The 17,430-nt window shown below is 39.8% G+C and overlaps 1 protein-coding gene across 5 annotated transcripts in view; it reads right to left on the bottom strand.

The window, feature by feature from the left end:
* The window catches only part of LOC115523314 (LIM domain containing preferred translocation partner in lipoma), a 679,286-nt gene that overhangs the window by 506,353 nt on the left and 155,503 nt on the right, over positions 1-17,430 (bottom strand). For all 5 annotated transcript variants that reach the window (XM_032594731.1, XM_030329251.1, XM_032594730.1 and 2 more), the window contains exon 3: positions 6,323-6,452. The gene's annotated coding sequence lies outside the window, so the exon portion shown is untranslated. The remainder of the gene's footprint in view (positions 1-6,322; positions 6,453-17,430) is intronic.

Here is a 17,430-nt window from a genome sequence, read left to right as displayed (position 1 = left end):
TCCAATAGGTTTTTCACAAACCACGGTACCTTCTAAACCGAAACCTGCACCCCAGGACAATTTTTAAGCAACACAATCCTAGAAAGATGAACTTAACATTACAAACACAACCAACTGACATCAGAATCACTGTAGCCAATGTAAAGATACCTCTTAATACTTGATATTTTACAAGTGCTATAGGACCAATGAGCATAATATGACAGAGCCTTGTAAAACCCTGAACTAAGAAAATTAATGCAATTAATAGGTAACTTGCTAGCTCTGTGTTCGCAGATATCCTTTCTGATTACGTGAGTGTTATTCTGAAAAGAAGAGCTGAATGAGAATTGAGCTCCTGGGTTCTGCTCTTAGCACTCTAATTCCCAAGTCTTTTGAATTAGAAATTGCATAAAATGTCTTTCTTTTTTTTTTTTTTCCCACTCTTCATAGGTCTTGACCACAGTTATCCCTAAACCACTTACTTGTGAAAAGGTCAAAAATTATTTTGTCTGGATTTTGTGCATTTGCCTAAGTTTTAGATAGTGGTAGCGGTGGGGTGAAAGGATCGGTAAGATCTGTTTAAATGAAATTATTTCCTTGTTTAAACTAAATCGTATACTAGATTTGCCTCAATTAAACAATGTCATAATCTCTAACATGATCATTAGGAATTCTATCTCTGAAAACAACTGAAATGTTAGACCAGGCGAAAGGCATTAAGTAACAAACACTGAAAGGTTTCTACTCCCATCATCAGATCAGGTACAAAGAGCATTTTTAAATGCACTCCAGCACATTTTTAAATGCACTCTCTCACCCGCCACCCTAAGATACTTATCAAGAATACAACATATTCCATGGCTTATGAATGATTTGGTTGTCTCATTAAAGTAATGTTTGCCAGTATTTAATTGCTTCCCTCCCTGATTTTAATTTCCTCACCTGTCAGCATCTATCAGAGGCACTGAGATCTTCTGACATCCTGGCTGATTGTGTTGAAATTAATCAGATTTTTAAAAACTAAATTGCTTTGGCCTAAAGGTAATGCTCAGCTTCTTAATGTGATATTTATAAGGGTTCTATCAATGGAACTTATAATCTAGAAATTAAATGACAGGCTTTAGGAGTCCTAAGGAAAAATATAAGTGGCTTACACATTTCCAGCACTGGACTTCAGAAGGTCAGTACTTTAAAAAAAAAAAATCAATCAACAAGTGTTTACTGAACACATAGCACTTGCCTGCAGTCACTTTTGGGCTAAACGGGAGACACTGAGACATGAAGCTACCTTAGAAAGCTTGGAGAAACAGGTAAAAATTAAGTTGAGCTGATTTCGACTGAAGTCGTTGACAATCTGGTCAATCAAAAGGTGCATTTTGTGTGTATGATTGTGACCAGCTACATACATTGTGCTCTCACACAGATTAATGATTTTATTCTTCATCTCAATCCAGTGAGGTGGAGTTAGTGCCATTGTTAGTAATAGCAGCAATATTCCCATATGACAAGTAACAAAGCTGAGGCACAGAGTGGTAGAGGGACACAGTCCTAGACGCCTCGTTATGGGCAGACCTGGTCATGTGATCTAGAGAAAATCAGAAAATACAGCATGATCATCTTGGAATAAAAAGAGAAAAATTCTTTGCAAATCCTCCACACGTAATTATTCAATGATAATTCTTGTGCTCTTATCTATCAGTGGCAGTGCTTAAGACACTCAGGAAACCCACAAGCATAAGCTGTTCTATAAGAAGTAAATGAAATGAAGGACTGAGAAATACTTTGTAATGTATCATATTATCATGAGATTATTTTTTCTGTATATGTGTTACTATTGCTATGGTGGGAATGTGGAAATAGGCATCCTTGTGGTAATTAGGTCCCAAAAGCAAACCTGTAATATCATCACATCTATCTTTCAGTTATTCTGTTGGTTGTAAGACCCCTAAAAGAAACGGAAGTATGAAAAACATTGGATGCATACAATTGGAGGGAAGAAGAGAGTCAAGGGTAACACAAGCAGTTGGGTTTCACACAACTGGCTTAATAACCAAACACAATCTAAACCCTTGTAGAGGTCTTATCTTCCCAGGGGACTTTAAGACCCTTACTCAGACTTTAAGTACGTCCCCTGCTGTGAAGCTTTTCCCAATCTAGAAAGGTTTGGGGAAGCAGCCCATCTCATAATGCCTGGATCCATATCTAAATCACTAAAGTTAATATACTGTCTTATCATTTTTATTGATTGTGTGCCTTGAGGAGAGAAATCTTTGTCTAACTCAGTTTCTTGAACCTCAAATCCAGAATCTGATCTTGAGTACTCAAGAATATGTTCCATGAATGAATGCATGAATACATAAAAACAGAGTTTTATGTAATTCCTAGAGCACCTAGCTCAATGCGTATCATAGAAGTGTTCAGTAAATGTTTGAATTGACATTAATTGGACATTTAACTTAAAAAATGTATTATTCAACTGAGTAACTCTAACAGCTACTGAGTGAGGGGTTCAATGAGGAGCTAAGTAACATGCAATGACCCAGTCATCATTAACCCATTAAAGGGTGAACAAATGTTTTCCACAAGAGGAATAATAAAAGCTGAATATACAAGTAAAGATGTAGGCAAGAGTTGAGAAAATTCATGTAGATAAAAACAGTATTTGTCAAAAAAAATGTTAAGTTCTAGACAAACTTGCAAAATAAAAGGGGGCATGAATCAAGAAGAAATAGGTTGTTTTTTTTTTGTTGTTGTTTTGTTTTAGGATTGTAGGTATGAATAAAATCTAAAAAGAAAGGACTGGAGAAAGATACGTAGAGAGAGAGGGAGAAATTCTTAAAATAATGAATTCTAAAAATCATGTCATGTATATAAAAAAGAAAAAGAAATCACTGGAAACAATCAACAAAACTCAAAGACAGCCTACTGACTGGGAGAAGATATTTGCAAATGGCATATCCAATACAGGGTTAGAATCTAAAATATACGAAGAACTTGTATCAACACCAAATAAACCCAAACAATCCAATTAAAAAATGGGCAGGAAACATGAACAACCATTTCTCCAAAGAAGACACACAGATGGCCAACAGACACATGAAAAGATGCTCCACATCACTCAATGTCAGGGAAATGCAAATCAAGACTGCAATGAGATAGCATGTCACACGAGTCAGAATGGCTGAAATCAAAAACACAAGAAACAAGTGTTGGTGAGGATGTGGAGAAAAAGGAACCCTTTTGCACTGTTGGTGGGAAAGCACACTGGTGCAGCCACTGTGGAAAACAGTAAAAAGGTTCCTCAAAAAATTAAAAATAGAATTATCATATGATCCAATAACTCCACTACTGGTTATTTACCCAAAGAATACAAAAGCACTAATTTGAAAAGATATATGCACCCCTATGGTTATTGCAGCATTATTTACAATAGCCAAATTATGAAAGTAGCCCAAGTGTCTATAGATATATGAATGGATAAAGACGAGGTGGTACATACACACATACATATATACACCCAAGAGCATATTGTTTGGTCACAAAAAAGAACAAAATCTTGCCATCTGCAACAACATGCATGGATCTAGAGAGGATAATGCTGAGTGAAGTAAGCGATTCAGAGAAAGACAAATACCATATCATCTCACTCATCTGTGAAATGGAAGAAATAAAACAAATGAACAAAGAAAAAAAGAGACACACCAGGAACAAGAAACGGACTCTTAACTACACAGAACGAATAGAGGGTTACCAGAGGGAAGTGATTTGGGGGATGAGTGAAACAGGTGAACGGAATTAAGAGCACACTTATCATGATGAGCACTGAGTAATGTATAGAATTGTTGAATCACTGTATTGTACACATGAAACTAACACTGTAGGTTAACTATACTGGGATAAAATTTTTTTTTTTAACCATTGGAAAGATCAAAGACAAAAAGAGTTAATCAAGGTAAAAGTAGTATTTATTAAACACACTGTGTTTCTGTAACTGAGCTAAACATTTTGCATACTTTACTCCTTAAAACTATTCTCAGAAGTCATTACTATATCCATTTTGCCTCCGAATAAACCAAAGCTCAGAACAATTAACTAATCTGATTGAGTTCACCCACCTAGTAAGTTATGGTACTAGAATTTATATCCTAGCTATTTTTCTTTAATTATTGAAGTACAGTTGATACACAGTGTTTCATTAGTCCCAAGGTCACAACATAGTGACTAGACAACTCTATAAATCATGCTAACACGTAGCTACCACTTGTTGCCATGCAATGCTATTACAACACCATTGACTATATCCCCTATGGAGATCCTATCTCTCAGACCCACACACTCGTTCTGTTTCCAGTATGTAACAAAGAAACGCACCTAAAAGAGAACTTCAGAGGTGAATGGCATGGCAGAAATCTAGAAAGTGATGTGAACACAGGGACGGGATAAAGACTATAAGCATCCAAACCTGTTTAAATCCTAAGATAAAGGTAGCAAGAAAGGAAGGGGATGGAGGGATTATAGCTACCCTCGAGAACCTGGGGACTGACGGCTCATGCACGTTACACTTGTGCAAAATATGCAATGCTAGAACTCTTAGGGCTGAAACAGTGAAAACTCCAGTTCCTGAGCAATGGAGAGGAGAACTTTAAAGTGATGGGCATTGAGGAGGGCACCTGTTGGGATGAGCACTGGGTGTTGTATGGAAACCAATTTGACAATAAATTTCATAGAATAAAAATAAAAATAAATAAAAATAAATAAAAATTTAAAAAAATAAAAATAAAATAAAATAATAAAATAAAATGAATAAAATAAATAAAATAAAATAATAAAAAACATGAAGCTGCCCAGCAGTAGAACAAACTGCTTCACAAAGAATTGGAAGTGCCCAAGTAGAGGCTCAATGGCCATCTGTCAGGGAAGGCATGCGTAACATCCTGGCAGTGGGAGGGAGTCAGCATTAGAAGATGGGCCACTGCAGCTCTGTGTTTCAGAGATTTAGCTGCCCAATGCTGAGAGACAAACAACAGTTCCAAGCTCCAGATACAAATTTGAAGAATGGCCTTTGAAGAAGAGACCCCGGGTAAAAATAGCATCCATACAGCACATCCATGGGGCAGCAAGGATATGCCAAGCACGAGACAGTCCCCACGCTCAAGAAGTTCAGACAAGGCAGAAAACACATTTCGAAAAGTTAAAAAAGATCTGCTGGGAGGCAGTTTGGGAGCCTCATAAATGGCTAGACAAAGCCATAACCAGAAGTCTCAGAAAGAAAGAGGAAAAGCTAAACGGTTCACAGGAAACTAAGTTTTACAGAAAGAAAAGAAGTCATCGAAGGCTTAAGTTTAGGGAAGAGCTGATTCACAGAAGTAAGCAAAGGTCAAATCAGATCTCACTTTTGGGTAATCAAAACACACATGGAGGAAGAAGCAGAAGAATGTTAGAAAACAAAGTTAAAAAAAAACCAAAAGCTCACCGGTGGGAGAGAGCAGTGAAATGTTGGGTGAGGAATAGGAAAAAAAAAATGAGATCGTTCAAAAGAACATTCAACATATTCGAAAATGAGAGAACAATCCATTTGAGAGTGTGCAAGCCTACTTTCACAGTCTGCCAGATTCATTCACTTTCAAACACTGCAACCTGTCTAAACCCGACCCCCCAAAAGCTACTCGAGACAGGAGAGAGTTATTGAAGAGAAAACATGATGTCTGGGTCCGGTTCAATGGCCTGTCTCGGCAACCGTCATTACAATTTCAGGCTGAGCAGTTTTTATTGAAGAAAACAGATCGCATAAAATATTAACACAAGCAAAAGCAAAGGTAAAGGGCAATTTGTATTGGACGACCTCCCTCCCACAGGAAGGAAAAAAAAAAAAATAAGGGAGAGAATTTTAACAGAAAAGTGGGGAGGCAGGGGGTGGTCCCGTAAGATGACTTCTCTGTGACAGTGAGGATCATGGGTATGTAGGCAGTTTCCTTTGCTGTGACTGCCAGCTAATCCAGGTAAAGAAGGAAGTGGCCGCTTCAGCCCAAACTCCCGGAGTCTTTTTTTTCCCCCACAAAGCTGGGATTCTAAACCAGAAAATGGACAAGCACTCAACTGCTCCTTCAACTTCTCTCAGGTCTTGCCAAAGACAAAACCTGTTCTGTTTAAAAAGGCAGCAGTGGTCACTATTGAAAAGCAGGAGAGCGAGCAGCGGTGCGGTGGTGAGCACAGAGTGTGGAAAATATGCAAAAGGTTTAATAAACACACCGAAAAAATATATGGAAATCTTCCCAAATAAATACAATAGTGATATACCTTTGACATCGCATATTCACAAAAGAAATTCAGAAACATCTACCTTGAGATCCCGGAGACTGGTACAGGAACTCAAAAGAAAAAGAGGAACACACTAACACCTGGATTCTTGCCCCAGCTCAGCCGCTAACCAGCGCAGCGGTCCCGGGTAGGTCGCTTTCAGCTCTGCTCGCCTAAAAAAGCCAAAAGACAGGATTAGATCAGTGGCTCTCAATGCGCATGATGCATCTTTTTCACAGTGTTGACATCTGCGTCAACGGTGCGAAAGCAATCAAGAGTGGGGCGGGGTGGGGGGACATGGCCAGAGTCTTCACAGGAATCAAGCAGTGGCACCAAAATGTCCCGACAGCTGCTTCACTTTTCACCACCAGGTACCCACAGTCAAGGGAACACGCGGCTCGTTTCATTCAAAACTGTCCTCCATGCATTAAAAGTTAATTTTATTAAACTCAATCCTTGAACACATATCTTTTTAATATTCCATGTGACAAAATAGAAAGGAGGCAAGAACATCTTCTGCTGAATCCCAAACCACAATGGTTGTCTCCAAGAAAGGCACTTGTGTGACTGCTGGAATCGAGGGCTGAGCTAACAGCTCGTTGCACAGAACATCATTTTTTTTTTATTTTTTTTTAACGTTTATTCATTTTTGAGAGACAGAGAGAGACAGAGCATGAGTGGGGAAGGGGCAAGGAGAGAGGGAGACACAGAATCCGAAGCAGGCTACAGGCTCTGAGCCATCAGCACAGATCCTGATGCGGGGCTCGAACCCAAGAACTGCGAGATCATGACCTGAGCCGAAGTCGGACGCTCAGCCGACTGAGCCACCCAGGTGCCCCAACATCATTTTTATTTGAAAGAATGACTGACAAATTGTGGTCATTCAGACTTGGTGATGACAAACATAAACCAAGAGAGCCTATCATTTCAAGGAAAACAATTAAAGGTATCTGTTGCCAGTGATAAAAATCAGTTTTCAAGTGAAAATTAGAACTTCAAAAACCCTGGATCTGCTATTGTATACTTGACATATTCCTAATAATTAAAATATGTTTTTGATGAAAGCAGTGGCGATATTAACGAATGGGATTTTTTTGTTGTTGTTACGGAATGAAACTTATCGATATTTGAAAGATATGCATAACTCAGTGAACCCGTATTTTCCAACTGAGCAATCTATGGTGTTACACAGAGGTGTGGAGCGATTCAAACTGAGTAGAAGACCAATGAATTTTAATATAACAGAGTATAAAGAAATTTATTGATACGATTTCAGGTTTCACATTAGGAAACCACCACTTGTCAAGTTTTAGTGTAGTATAAAAAAAAAAGAAAATCCACAATTATGTCCTTTTTAACTTCCTTTTCCAATCCTTTTTATAAATAATTTCTGGATTTTCTTCCTAAACTTTACTCAAAGCATATATTTGTGACAAATTGCCATTTTTCTCACTACTTTTTTTGTGTGTCTTTTGGAAAATGTACTTATTTTCATACAGCTTTCTTTAAAATCTTTTTTGTATTTCTGTTTTAATTTCTTTTTTAGGATGTTTCTTTCTTTCTTTGGAGAAAAAGAGAGAGAGAGAGCACATGAGCAGGGAAGAGGGGCAGAGGGAAAGAGAGAGAATCCTAAGCTCAGTGTGGAGTCTGATGTAGGGCAAAATCCCACAACAGTAAGATCATGACCTGAGATGAAATCAAGAGTCAGAGGCTCAACCGACTGAGCCACCCAGAGGCCCCGGCTTTAATTTCTAAGATGAATATCCTTACTATCACTCACATAAGCAAAAACTCATGCTGAGGAGTGTAGAGAGGTCCTGAGACCAAACCACTGCACTTAGATGGGACTTATGTATGCTACCTTCCTGTCCAGTACCCATCTTCTTTGGTTCTAAACCATTAGGGAAGACAAAGAGTGGCTCAGCTCTACTTTCAGACCCTGCTATCTGTTTACCTTTATGTAGAGGCCACTTCAGTGGACATTTGGACACATGAAACATCTGTACGACTTCGCCATGGAGTAGGCCATTTGTTAGTAACAAATACTGATTGTGAGCTTTCCATGGGGCAGGCACTGGTTAATAGAGACCTTAGATCAAAATCCAGACTCTACTACTATTTGAAGTACGTATACCCTTTTTTTTTTTTTTTTATTCATTTTGGGAGAGAAAGAGCACAAGCAGGGGAGGGGTAAGAGGGAGAGTGAGAGAGGATCTTAAGCAGGATCCACAATCAGCACAGAGCACGACATGTGGCTCGATCCCATGACCCTATGATCACGACCTAAGCTGAAATCAAAAGTCGGCTCAACCGACTGAGCCCCCAGGTGTCCCTCGGTATGCTCTTGGTCAAAATACAGAATCTCTCTAAACCTGTTTTTTTTAATGTTTATTTATTTTTGAGAGAGAGAGAGAGAGAGAGAGAGAGAGAGAGCATGAGTGGGAGAGGAGCAGAGAGAGAGGGAGACACAGAATCTGAAACAGGCTCCAGGCTCTGAGCTGTCGGCACAGAGCCCGACACGGGGCTCGAACTCACCAGCCATGAGATCATGACCTGAGCTGAAGTCGGACATTTAACCAGCTGAGCCACCCAGGTGCCCCTACACCTGTTTTGTTTTGTTTTGTTTATGTGAAATAAGAATGGCAATAGACCTACATCTGAAGATTATTGTGTAGTTCCACTGAAATGATCCGTTAAAAACCTTACTATACTCAATGTCTAGCATACAGTAAAAATTCAAGAAATCTTACCCATTGTTATTACAACTAACATGTCTCCCATCACTTCTCGGCCTTTTGGCTAAGATCAAGTGTACAACTGACATGTCTCTTACCATTGTTTGCCATGTACATGAAAGAAATAAAAACAATTTAACCATATAGGGACTCAAAATCTATCTCACTTGCTGATACATTCAGCTCCATGAAATCTCAGAGGCAAAAGTATCCAGGAGTCCTTGTTTCTCATCCCAAAAGTAAAAAAGAAAAAAAAAAAAATCTGTGGCCAGGAATGGAAACAGGGTTATAATAAAGACCAGGCACTGCACCGTTTTCCAAACTTTCTACGGTCAAGAGAGCAAGCAGTTCAACCCCAATGTCGTTCTCAGCACTACAGTGAAAGGTCAAAAGACAGGAAGTGAGAATCCAAACTTAGTCCCTGATCAGACAAGAGATGAGATTTTTACTTTTCCTTTGTTTCCACAAAAAGTCATATTCATTTCATCTCTTTACCCCATGTAAAACCCAGCAGGAAAAAGGCTGGGGAAAAATAAGGATGCTTGTTAATCTGAGGTCAAACCAAAAGAAAAAGAGATGCCCTCATGCTGCTAAGAAAAGATTGCATGTAGGAGAGAGGAGGTACTTAAAGCGATTTCAATTAAAAATATAATCTGAAGGAACAGACACATGCACGCTTACCTACAATTTCTTTAAAAAGATATAAAGGAATTAATCATTAAACTAGTTACACTGGTGAGGCTCAATTTCATTTTTAAAGAAAAATAAAACAGGATGCCACCTTTATTTTACTTTCTTCCATCAACTCTACATACAACCACTCAAGTGTCAGTATCTTACTAGCCTGATAAGACTTTTAACTGCTGATTTAATAGAATGATGTAAGTTATGCTTCCAGAATAATGTATAGAAACGATTATGCCCCCTTAACAGCACTTGGATCTTCAATCAGGAAATTCAATTTTAGCTGCAAAACTATGTTTTGGCAAAAGTGCAATTGAACTCAGTGTACTTGTCACATTTCTAAATATACTCCGGTCACCATGACAACAAGGGAGACTGATGGATCGCTTAAAAGAGTACGGTATATTTAATTGTCAGCATTTTAAACTGACTCAGAAAAATGCTGTGTGATAGGGTCTACTCACCATGGTTACTGCCGGCTGAGTCCATAATAATAAAAGGCTCACATACGCACATCGACAGCGTGCGCGCAAAGAACGTAAAAGTCATTAGGCCCTGTATTTCCAACCACGCTACGCACCAAACTTAAGGCTTTCGCAAGGACTTGTTCTTATTAAGGTACCACTCAAGAACCCCACTCCCAGATTGTCAGCATCTGCGTCTGTACCCCAGGCCGCGATAGCAAATCCCAACACGAATTTCAAAGCCTGCTCCCTCTCTTAATCTAAAGATAAAAATGAACGTAAGGCTATTTTCTCCTGGAATGGGGGATGAGATACTCTTTCTCTCTCCTTCCATGTGGACTTGTTCCCCATTGACAATCTTCTGGGGTCCACACATATCCCAAATAACCATTTCCGGAGCACCACTCCTATGCCTGTGCAGGTCAATCTTCTACAGGCTGGGAACAGAATGGCAACAAATAGATACCGTTCCCCCATTTGGGGAGCTGACACCCTAAGAAAGGAGGAAGACAAAGATACAAATAATCCATGAAAGAGAAAGAAATAGTCCAAATGAACTGATCCATTAGAGTGCACTACATACAGAGCCTAGCATATAGTAAGCACTCAGCAAATCACCCTCCTCATTATTATACCAAAGATATTTCTCACCAAAAGAGTTTGCAATATACAAAAGGTAAACACAGGCATAGTGACCACACTTTCAGAGAACCATAAGTGTTGTAGAGAACTTAAAACAAGATAATAGGAAACAGCAATGGGGAGGGGACAGGTATGCTACTTTAGCTGTAGGTTAAGGAAGATCTCTTCAGGGAGATGACATCTGTACTGAGCCTAGAATGAAGACTCCAAGTCAGCCATATGCAGAATCAGAAGAAGGTCAAGTGAGAACAAACTTGGCTTATACACGAGATAGAAGGGAGGTCAGTGTGTCTTTAGCTTACTGAGTAAAGTGATGATGGAGTGACAGATAAGGGAAGCCCAACTCACATTGCCTTGCAGGCCACTAAAAGGTCTTCTGAATGTTTCTAGATACCATGGAAGTCACTCTGTGGCAGGGGGTGAGATATGATCCAATTAACAATTTCATAAGATCTCTTCACATGGTAGGGAGAAGGGCAACAAAGGGAAATCATAAAAGTATCATGACCATTTCAGAGAGTCTATTGTCATAGTCCAAATAATGGGTGGTGACTTGGCTTGAGTCACTATTCTCCTACCCCAGTGCTTTTCTGCAGCCCCATGCTTACCCTCTCGACCACCACTTGCAAGAGAGGCGCGAAGAGCAATCAGAAACAGGAAATATTCCAGGGGCAGAACACACACACGTTGGCTAGGCAGGTACTTTGAGCAGATGAGTTGGATGAAGGCCCTACAGCATGACAGCATATGTGTCCTGTGATTCAGCAGGTCTGGAGGGCGGGGGAGGGGGCTTGCGATGCAATATTTCCAACAAGCCTCAAGGCCTGGTGGTGGTGCCGCAGGCCCAGGAACCACACTCTAGAACCAGGGTTCTAAGGGAGCCTGGAGACGGGAACACCAGGATAGCAGGAGGCAATGAGAGCTTGGCTCAGGGTAATAATAACAGGTGGAATAGGGAAGAAGGGAAAAATCCCAAGAGAAGTAGCAGAAAAGCTACAATCCAAGACTTGGCAAGAGATAATGCATGGAAAATGAAAAAGAAGATGGTGGAATTGATGTGGAGCTTTCTTTCATTGTACTGTTCACTGTGCAGCATTTCCATCTGTCTAGTGAAACCGCTATCACAATGAATACTTCCTGTGGCCACAAGTCTATCCCTGTAAGACAGGGCCAAGGAAATGATTGTGGCGACAGATAATAATAAGAACAATAACAACAACAATCCCCATCCTTAACTGAGAGCTCCTTCTGTGCCAGGCACATTATAGCACGCACGATCTCCAGTTCTGACAACAACCCTATTCCTCCCTCACAGATGTCAAACGTGACATCCAGACACATTATGTAGCTCGCCCAGAGTCACTCCTGCTTCAGCCGGATTCAAACACAAGAACAGACTGTGAGATCCGTTTCCTTCACCCCCATGGTGCCTATGAAGTTGAACCTAGGGGAGAATCACATGCCCACTGGAAGCATCCGTCCTCAACGTCAGGGTTCCCTTAAGCTCGGACTAAGTCTCAAGACTGCAAGTAGCAAAAGTTGATTCATGGACTCTAGACTCATAAGAATAAAATACACAAAGTCGAGTGGCTGGTCTGTAGCAGAACCGTGACTCATTTCATAGCCTCAGAACACAAACGTGGCTTGAGTATTTTTATGCTCCCGCTGCAACTCACTGTTCTGTACCCCTACTCCAGAGCGTCTTCCGTGTCCCCATTCTTGCCTTCTCAGCTTTATTCTGCTTTTTCTTTACAACTTTGTCTGCACAGAGAGTAACTGCCTCCCTACACGGTGATGGTTTGGAGTGAGAAAGAGGCCCTTGTTTGTGAAGATGCATGGTGAACGGTAGTGGATATTGACAAGACATCAGTAGATAAGAAAGACGAGCTGAGACATTTCCCCAGCCCAGGAAGTGGGTAAGAAATGAGCCACAAGATCTTCCTTCTAATCACCCACACTGTGCTTTCCCAGGATGATTCACAGGTATGGCTCCACAGACCTGACAAAGGGGACCATCGTCAGGAAGATGAAAGGATGTTTTTATGCCTGCTCTCGCTTTTTTTTTATTTGTTCCTTCTTGAGTAATAACTATTAATTGTGCTATGCGGGCAGTGCAGAGATGAGTCTACCGGGAAGCCAGCACAAATCCATCAAGTGCTTTTAGTCCGAGCTTTTTAGAAGCAATTGCTTACCACATTCTCCCTGCTCTTTTTCTCAAAGCTAGAATAAAAGTGGAATTTACCACACAGTTACCCAATGCCCTCCTCCCCACCTCCAAAAAGAAGACAGAAGATGGCTATTGGTCTATCACCAACAAAATCACAAGGTGTAGGTGAAAAAAACAACTCATTTAGTGTTTACAAAGCTGACCTTTTGGTCCCTAAAACAGGTACTCCTCTTATATTAAAGTATGACAACCCTGTGTAAGCAGATACTGTCCAATTTGGACAGATGAAGAAATTAATGCTCAGAAATGATATGTTATTTGTCTAGAATCCAACAACTAGGAAACAGAAGAACCAGAAAGTAAACACAGGTCTTCTGACTCTAAGGCCAATCCTTTCTTCCACCCATACCAGCTGCCTCGCACACACTTCCAAGAGAACCCATGCTTCCATGCTGTTCGGCAAAAGAATCAAAGCTTTAAATATTTCTTAGAGGGGCGCCTGGGGTGGCTCAGTCAGTTAAGCGTCTGACTTCGGCTCAGGTAATGATCTCACCATCTGGGTGTCCGAGCCCCATGTTGGACTCTGTGCTAACAGCTCAGAGCCTGGAGCCTGTTTCAGATTCTGCGTCTCCCTCTCTCTCTGCCCCTCCCCCACTCACGCTCTGTCTCCCTCTCTTTCAAAAATAAATAAACATTAAAAGAAATTAAAATATTTCTTAGAAATAAGGCTGTATATTGGGGCGCCTGGGTGGCTTAGTTGGTTAAGCGTCTGACTTCAGCTCAGGTCATGATCTCACAGTCTGAGTTCAAGCCCCACATCAGGCTTTGTGCTGACAGCTCAGAGCCTGGAGCCTGCTTCAGATTCTGTGTCTCCCTCTCTCCTGGCCCCTGCTCACATTCTCTCTCTCTTCTCTCTCTCTCTCTCTCTCTCTCTCTCTCTCAAAATTAAAAAAAAAAAACATTAAAAAATTTAAAAAAAAGAAAGAAGGCTGTATTCTTTAAAAAGAATAGAAGATAAAATAAAATTAGAAAAAGATTTATTTGACAAATATGCACAATATCCCAAAAGGGCTCTTTTAAGAGGTCTTTTCTAGGAATACTAAGCAACAAAGCCATCGTAGATTCTTTAAGGCTTGCCTCTAACCAAGGCAACATGTTTTTGACTAAAGCTGGATTCAGGGATCAGTTAGGATCTGCACCATGCCTAACATGGAATCATGGAAGCTCCTGAATTTCCCAGCACAGGATTGTGGCCAAAGGACATCTAACAAAGCCTGTCCCCTCACCCAGCCCCAGGGCTTGCACAAAAGAAGAAAGAATTGGGGACAAGACATAATGGAAGACTGAGGGCCGGTAAGTCATAGGCTCACACAGGCTCTGGCTCATTATAAAATGGAAGAAAATTTTTTTTAAAAAATGAAAAGTTAATATAGTCCGAGCTTAAACTCATCTCTCATTATTATTCCCACATCTTCCACGGTATAGGTAGATGTTAGAAAGGATCAAACAAGGGAAAATAAGAATAATCCAGTCTTTAGGGCTTAAGATATACTGTCAGACCAAGGTGAGGATTAATGTGTGTAAGCAGCATCATTTTCTGTCTCCCCTTACCCAGAGGGGTGGTGAGGTTAAGCATTTTGAAAAGATTCTTTATCATAAGCAGAGCTGACAGGGACACCTGATGAGAATGGTAATCAAATCAAGAAGTAAATAAACACTCAGATCAGTGTTCTTTAATTTTGGTGGCTGACTTGGGAAGAAGGGTTGCCTTATAAAGGTACATATTTCTCTCTTCCAACCATAAATACAGGGTAGCTTCATAATGTTTTCTCTTTTTAAAAAGTTATTTTGTTTCTCAACAAATGCCAGTTAACCACCTTCTATGTGCTAGTTAATGTGTGGTTTTGGGGAAGGAGATGGCAGCAAGAGAAAAGGACACCATCCCTATTTTCAAAGAGCTCAGAGTCTGGTACCTAAGGCCAAGCACAAAATGTTGTGATTTTTTTTTTTAAGTCAGCAAGTTATGTTCTCAATTATGAAAATACCAAAATGTCAGATTCTTCTCCAGTCCAAGCAATAATGTAAAATGAGCCAATTCTTCTGAATCAGATTTTTTTAATGAAAATGATGACTGCTGAAGCTTTTCCCTTTAATGCCAACATTATTAGAACTCGGGGAAGAACACAAGGTCAATTTACTGCGTTCCATATTCTTCCCAGGCTCAAACCACGGAGCAATAGAAATATAACGTGACACGTGCAATTCTAAAGGGTCCTAGTAGCTACATTTAAAAAGAATAGAAGATAAAATAAAATAAGTAGAAAAAGATTTATTTGACAAATATGCACAAAGTATACAAATCTATACAAAATGTACAAAATAATTGTATTTGTATAGCCACATTTCAAGTGCTTGGTGGTCACACATGGCTACCAGCTATCACACTGGACAACACATCCCCAGCCTTTCCTCAACCTTCATCTCCCAGTAAGTGAACAAAGCAAAACGTTTGGTGGGGACAGAGAGACAAGTTTTACGACAGGCACCAGGAGACACAGACTCGACCCAACCCATCTAATATTGCCAATTATTCTTCTCAATCTTAAATCTCACGATCAAGAGATTCCAGGACACTGGCTCCACCCTGTATGTGAGGATGAAGAGAACCAAACAAGACCAAGGATCGCTACCAACAAAATGGCAACTTAGCCACGCTACCCACTGGCATGCTGATATCATCACATACAAGGACCTGAGAGTCTACCCTCAAACTTTTGCAGTTTGAATCAAAGTCCATTTTCCCACTCTAACCATAAATATTTCCCTTCCCAGCTTCCCTGCACATCATCTGAGAATAAATAGGGTATGCAAAAATACAGTAAAAGTGCAATGCCTTAAGAGGTAAAGCTACCAAAACAGAGAGGTGAGGATCCCTTCTTCACCTTTTCATACCTTTAGGTCTGTGGATATGGAAGATTCTGTTCCTTTGTCAAATGATAAAGAGCTCTCCCTCCATCACTCTCCATACTTCTTCCTCCACGACAGGAGGAGGGGTGATTTTATCTGACTGGTAAATGGCATTTTGTAGTTTAATTAATCGTGTTGTGCCAATGATAATCTCTTAGCTTTGGTAGATGTCTTTGGTTATGTAAGATACTACTATTAGAGGAAGATGGGTAAAAGCTATCCACAGACTCTGTTACCAGTTACTATTACTAGTTACTATTTTTGTAACTCACCAACAGCAACACAGTAAAGATTACTAGGGATGAATCCCCTCAGGCTGCTTCCAGCCAAACCAAAACTCTATCAGGAAAAGAGCTGACGACACTGAACAACAAGAAAGGACATTACATGAAATGACTTCTCGCTTTTTATTGTTCTTGCAATAAATTAAAAAGTATTTCAAATGCATTTGATTAGTTAAAAGGTTCACTGGAAGCTAGGAATTAGCTGAATTAAAGATTTTTTAATTATAAATAAAAAAATAGAACGAGAAAGGCCAACTTTGCCAAGAAAGAAATTGTAATTGAATAATTCACATTTTTGCTAATTTTTGAAAAATTTTATTTTATGTTTGGACAAGCAATAGATAGAGAATCATCTTCCCAGATTATGGTTGAAGGTTTCAAATATTATATTGGCTCTATTTTACTGGGAAAAGAAAAAGTCTTCTCCATCTGTGCTAAGAAAGAAAAAAAAGCGTAGCCAACACATTCAGAGGGTTTTCAGAGATTCAGTGTCCAGACCTTTTAGCTCCCATCCCAAGTGTCAGTGAAACTATGTAACTTAGCCTGGGAAAAATTCTTTCAAAGAATCATGATACCTTTTTCTTCTCCCCAAAGTTTTCTTTCAAAGGTCAGTGTTTCTTCAACTCAGTTCACCTGATTCAGCAAACCAATCAAAGACCAAAGATTAAGAAAAAATAAATTCTACCATCTTGCATAGATAGGTATGTGGGTGAGTGGGTCGGTGGATGGATGGACAGATGGACGGATAGATAGATAGATAGATAGATAGACAGACAAGAATAAAAGCTAAAGTTATTTGAGCCCAGTTTACAAGCTGAAGTTGCCTGCTCAAGGAAAAGGACTTTTGGAAACATTGTACTCCTTCCTGAACCCTTACCACTATAACAAAACTATCAACATATTCACCGAGTGATTTTTCTCACCCTACTTTTAGATAAATGTTTGCCTTTCATCAAAGATAGTGAGTGTTATAGAAAGCAAGTCACGAAGATCAACATCTTTGGGATGAGGAAACAGGGAACCAGAAAGGGAAACAGAATTACCCAACTCGGCTCCTTCCTATCAGAACCCCTCTTAAACATGCCTTCAGATAGTCAGACCTTAAATTAAAAAGCAAGGCCAAAAATATTAAAAAAAAAAAAAAAAGCAACTACTGTGAACAAAGTACAATGCTAAGTAACAGAAGGCAGAGACAAAGAACCCAAGGC

This window comes from Lynx canadensis, chromosome C2 (genome assembly GCF_007474595.2).
Source record: "Lynx canadensis isolate LIC74 chromosome C2, mLynCan4.pri.v2, whole genome shotgun sequence".
Taxonomy (NCBI): Eukaryota; Metazoa; Chordata; class Mammalia; order Carnivora; family Felidae; genus Lynx; species Lynx canadensis.
Note: the sequence above shows the minus strand (reverse complement) of the source record. Positions and strands in the feature narration are given on the sequence as shown.